The sequence below is a fragment of the Octodon degus genome, unplaced genomic scaffold (assembly GCF_000260255.1).
Source record: "Octodon degus isolate 3935 unplaced genomic scaffold, OctDeg1.0 scaffold00110, whole genome shotgun sequence".
Classification (NCBI taxonomy): Eukaryota; Metazoa; Chordata; class Mammalia; order Rodentia; family Octodontidae; genus Octodon; species Octodon degus.
The window spans coordinates 3,362,136-3,367,851 of NW_004524686.1; the positions used below are offsets into that span (position 1 = coordinate 3,362,136).

General features: G+C 36.6%; 1 pseudogene; it reads left to right on the top strand.

The window, feature by feature from the left end:
- LOC101562359 overlaps positions 1-5,716 on the top strand; it is a 144,155-nt pseudogene that overhangs the window by 116,559 nt on the left and 21,880 nt on the right.

Here is a 5,716-nt window from a genome sequence, read left to right on the forward strand (position 1 = left end):
TTGCATTCTCTTAATGAATAGAATGATTTGTTCTAATGGTGTTTGTAAATAGGATCACAAGTCTGCATCTTGACAGCAATTAACCACTAAGAAGAATACATGCAGTCTATTATTTGTTGAAACTGTACTTCAGATTTGATTTGAAACTGTCTCATTGCTATCTGTTTATCAATAAAATTTTGAAAATAACACAAAAGAAGGGGAAACAGATGAATGTCCATTTTGTATCTGTATATTCCAAATGGTTAGGCTAGATATATAGTTACATTCTCTTATTGAATAGAGGGATTTGTTCTAATAGTGTTTGTAGATAGGATATCATGTCCACATCTTTCACAGCCATTAACCACTAGGAAAAATGTATGCCATGTGTTAATTATTGAATCTGTACTACCAATTTGGTTTGAAACTGTCTCATTGCTATTTATTTCTCAATAAAATTATGGAAAAAATTGGAAAATGATATTATCTCTTTGTAAGGAACATTTTTCAATAAGTTATAGAAGTAGTTGATGTGTCAAGGAGCTGTAGAGCAGTTTAGACTCTCATGACACAAGACCATGCTTGAGAATAACCAAAGGGAATGAGAATTTCCCTGAGTGTTCTTCGAGGTCACCAGATAGATGAAAGAGGCAGTATGCTTTCTACATTTAAGAGATGATTATGTGTCAAACAGAAACCATAATGGAGGGATTTTAGTTATTGAGAAATCTGTTAGCATGTCAACTCAATGAGTAGCTGAGTATTTGCAAGCTCATGATGTCTTTTGACAGGCTGTTAACAGTCTCATGAAAGACAGGCTATTAGGGGAACAGTTCTGATAGGTGTGACTGGAGCCCAGTGGTGATAGTTTTGAAAAGCTCTTGAGAAATACTGTTCTGGTTGTGCATATTGTGAGCCTTCTATTTCATTCAAACTAGGGGAGGGGTCCTGAAATAAAATGAAGATTGTAATAGAACGGGATCATGACAAAATGCAGATATTTGAGAGATGTAAGTGATGGAAAATGTACACAATCCATAAAAAGTATGAGAAAATGCTCATGTGAAAGAATAATATAGACAGGTCCAGCTATACCGAGGTTGGGAGCAAGTGCCATTGACAGTAAAACAATTGCTTCAATGCATTCAAAGATGGAAAGTTATGCGGGAAGAGGTAGAATAACAACATTTGGGAAGAGGATGCAGTATTGGAAATTACCCAGTGGATTTCCCTGTATCATCTTTGTCAAAGTTGATTTTCATATTGAAAAGAGTAGGGCAAATATTGGAAAGGGAAGGCAAACACAAAGCAATTACGGAGATGAGAGAGTATTAGCAGTTCAAAAAGTTCAAATCTTACGAGGTAAATGAATCACAGAGTGTGAAAACATTCCAGTGAGTTAACTGAATTGCTATTTGCTGTGCAGAGAAATCATAAAGACTGCAGAAGATGTGGGGATTAACGGACAGTTTTGTGAAAGAAAGATGTAAACGCGATATTTATTTCTGTCACTATTTTGCCATACTTACTGTTCATCAACTACAAATTCTGTCCAATCCCTCCAACTATTTTATTCATTTTGATACAGGGTCTTATTATGTAATCCAGACTGGCCTAGAACCGGCTTATGTAGCCCAGGCTTGTCTCAAGCTCATGGTGATCTTCCTACCCCAGCCTCCCATTTATGCTTATAATTTTAATAAAATCTTTAATATATAATTTAAATTTTAACTATTTTATTATTTATTTTAAAATAAAAATATTACTTTTCTTTGTGATCACAATACTTCATGATTGGTTTGTAAAATGAAGATTTTGTTCTAACAAAGTTGGAAAATGATTGTTGATATACAGAATGAACTGCTGCAAAGCTACCATAGACTTGCCTTCTTTCTTGCTTTGGTAGGACATCTTGACTCATCAAAGAAATGCAGCCAAAATGAAAGTGTACATCTAAATTTAGTCAAGAGTTTGACAAGTTCTCCTTATTTTGTGGAAAAGATGTAGACATACAGGTTGGGCTCTAATGTTTGCTTAAAATAATAGATTCCTGTTTCACTGAAAAAACTTTCTATATATATGAAACATAAAGGTGGGGATGGCGCATCATGTGGTGCCAGGGATTGAATTGTGGTTCCCTGCGGCTGCTAAGCTTGGCTAAGCAGGTATTTTAGACCACTGAACTATCTCACTGGCTCAAGAAATTTCTATATTTCACTTTAAAGTTTTTGATACTTTTGCCAAGGAACTAAAAGAAGTTACAGGAGGTCTGTTCATGCAAGTTGTGGATAATATTATTGTTAACTAAAATGTCTTTACTAATTGGAGTGTGCATTGACTTCAATGCTTTGAAATGAAGCATATTTAAGTATATGATCCCTTTTCATTCCCCAAGATTCTGCTTTAAGATATCTGATGATTCAATTAACAGGAAGTGAACAAATGACCTTTGGTATGAAAGCTTTCAAAGAAAAGGAATATAATTCAGTGTTTCATGAATATAACAAGGATCTGAAATGGCAGTGCTTAGAGCTCTGTGTTTTCTTTGCCCTAGTGGGCCACTGTAAGAGGATTTGGAGACAGCAAGCAGCCCAGAAATTTAAGAGAATAAGCAGTTTGGTTAAATCATGTCATGTAAGCAAAATGTGGAAAAGAAATGGGGAAAATAGTCTCAAAGGGAGAAAATTTGTAGGATTTGTTAATCGTCTTCTGATGTTGTAGAATGTCCTGAGAATATATAATTAAACTTTCTGTGAAGACGTGAGTGTTGGCAATAATTTCTGGAGGGCTAGATTTTTGCTCCAGGTATAGAATAACTTCCTAATGATCAGATTTGTCTAGAGAGGAATATAAGTGATTTTATCTTATATATTTTTAAAAGTCACTGGTGGTGTTACAGAATCAAAGCATCATTTCTTAGGATCTTATAGCAGTAGTATCCAAGCTTTGGGTGATTATAAAATATTTAATGCATTTTGTATTTTTACCCCTAAATTTTAGCCTTCTATGAAGCTGTTTTCAGCTTCCTTGACTTCAAAGAGGCCAATTTTCCAGTAATCCAATCCAAAGATAATTATGTTTTAACCCCAGAAGGCTGGTACAATTTAATAGGAATCTTGCTTAGCTTCTTTCCCAGCTGTTTGCCTGATTCACATGCAGGTAGTTTCTGACTGTCATCCTGCCTTGAAAAACTCCTTCTTCTTTTAAACTATAGACTTTTGTGGCACAGGTATTCAAATCACTGCAGCTTTTAAAATTCTAATCCTGAGTCATAGATATTTTGACATGTGATTGGCAAGGATTTGGTGATAGACTGCTGTAAACTCTGTGAATATTCCAGTGCTTTCTCTTCTTATTTTTTATATCTGTTTAGTTATAGAGCTTTCTATGAAACTGAATACACGTAATACATTTATAAACTTGCAGCATGGTCATAATTTTACTCTGGATATCATGTCCTCTCAAAGCACATCAAAGTCCTCTCACCAATGCAGTTTGAATTTCACTGGGATTTTTGGAGGGCTTGAGGTAAGGATGACAAACATAAGAATTGATGAACAGGAGTAAAAGACAGGTTTGGGGTGGGGGGTTTATGTAAGGAATGGGCTGCTGAGAGTATATACAGTACAGTGACCGTTTCACCCCTGGGGAACGTGTCCTACTCTGATAGTACTCCATCTGTGCTCCGCTACCAGAGAGGAGACATAATTATTCAACATTCAGACTGTACATTAGTCCTAAGAAAATCCTAAAGGGAAATAGTGTTAATTATTATTTTTTTTTGGTCTTGGTCTAAAGCAAGGTATTTTATTGGCTATCTCATTCAATCCTGATACCAATCCTTAGAAGCAGGTGGTGTAAGAGATGGATAAACAGTTTAGGAGATTTCATGTTTGCCCAAAATAACAGGTCCACTAAGCTGTAAAGCTATGATTCACATTTACCAGTGTTTGCTCTTGTTCCCATGTCACGCTGTGTATGAACTGGCTAGAGGTGAGGAGGTCTCAGGGTATGATGTGCAGTGGTGTTGCAATGAGGGCATAATCTTCTTTTCATCATTCAAAGCGACAAATGGTTGTTTGCTTTTGATGGAAATTTTGCCAGATTAAAATATTGGATTTCTGGAACCCTCATGAGTTCAAAGCAGACAATTCATTTTATGAAGCCACAGGCACATGCAAATTTGTCAGTCGTCAAGGAGATTGAACAGGTAGCTCAAAGCATTGTGTAACATGCGAAAAAGCAAAGGTTGCTCTTTTACAATTTCATAGCTGCCCCTGGGAACCAAAGTGGTAAATTTGCTCAACCTCAAGTGATCCAGGGGACAAGATTAAATCAATATGGGAGAAGGTTTTTTTGACTCCTGAATGTCTTGAGTTCAGCAGAATGTGCTCAGGAAGCATGCCACTGCAGGCCTGGAGTTGTGGAAAACCTTTGGCAGCTGGTGGCATGTTGGTGGAGGGCTGTGATAGCACTCCCCATCAATTCCCTTATCTCCTGATTACACTGCTTTTTTAGAAGCTATCCCTAGGGTAAATCTCTTCAATTGATTTTACTGTCAGGAGTCAGTTCCAGTTCATATAGGAAAGGAAGATTAGTACCTCACTGGCTAAGTGCTTTAGCAATTTGCCCTACATGTTAAATTATGGGCTTTATCAGCTCAGAGCTGTTTAATTTCCGGAGCAGTGTGAAAATGAAACCATTTAGGCCAACCGTTGATCTTCACAGTTCAGTCATTGGAGAGTCTGGCAGTTTGAACTTCTCTGTAAGTTTAGTAACATCTTCTTGGTCCTAGGATTGGTGTTTTCAATACCTTGGGCATCGTCATCTCTCTCAGGATACTGCGTGGTCACATTACTGTGAATGGCTATAGAATCTGCCTCTGTGATTTGTTCCACTTTCTATCAATAACTGTAAGAATTTGTTGAAAGTGATTATGACATTGTGGTAGTGTTGGTTCCCGTTTTGTGTGGTGGTGTGATGTGGGTTGCAAATAAAGTAAAAACTATAACACTGCAGTGCTGAATGATAGAAACAATCACTGGATCAGCATCACAAGGTGGGACTAAACCGCAGCACTAGCTCTGAAGTTCTGCTGTGTTCAAGGAGAGGCAATCTCTCTCTCTCTCTCTCTCTCTCTCTCTCTCTCCAGGCACTGCTCATAGAAGCTTCTAGAGCAGAAATACTGCTGTTCTTTTTGTAAATTATTTCATTCTCTTTGTGATCCCCTAACAATGTCAGCCACATGATATTCTATTTTGAAAATTAGTTTTGTTTTGAAGGAATGAATGGGAAACGTTTCCAGTGAATCAATTTTTGGACGTTAGAAGAGGACTGGTAATGATGCCACTGTCTTCCTTTTATCATTAAGTACTTTTAAAAAACAGTAGAGCTTTATGCTCACAAAATAATCCCTTCTGATTTATTTGAACAGGAGTAAAGGAGTCTACTCTCTTCCTTGTCCCTAATCTAATGTTGTCTCTTTTCCTTTGTAGGCCTTTACCCAGCCTATAACCTCTCTAATTTCCTCTGCCTTCACCACACTGCAGGCTGAATGGGATTTTTTTTTTTTTTTTTTTTTTTTTTTACTTTTACCATCAAATCTATTTCTCAAATTAACAGATACAGCAAAATTGGACATCTGATTGAATACCACATGCTTTCAAGAAATCTTAAATTTTTTTCTTGTCTCACTTTTTCTTTTTTTTTTAATTGATAAACAGATAGCAATGAG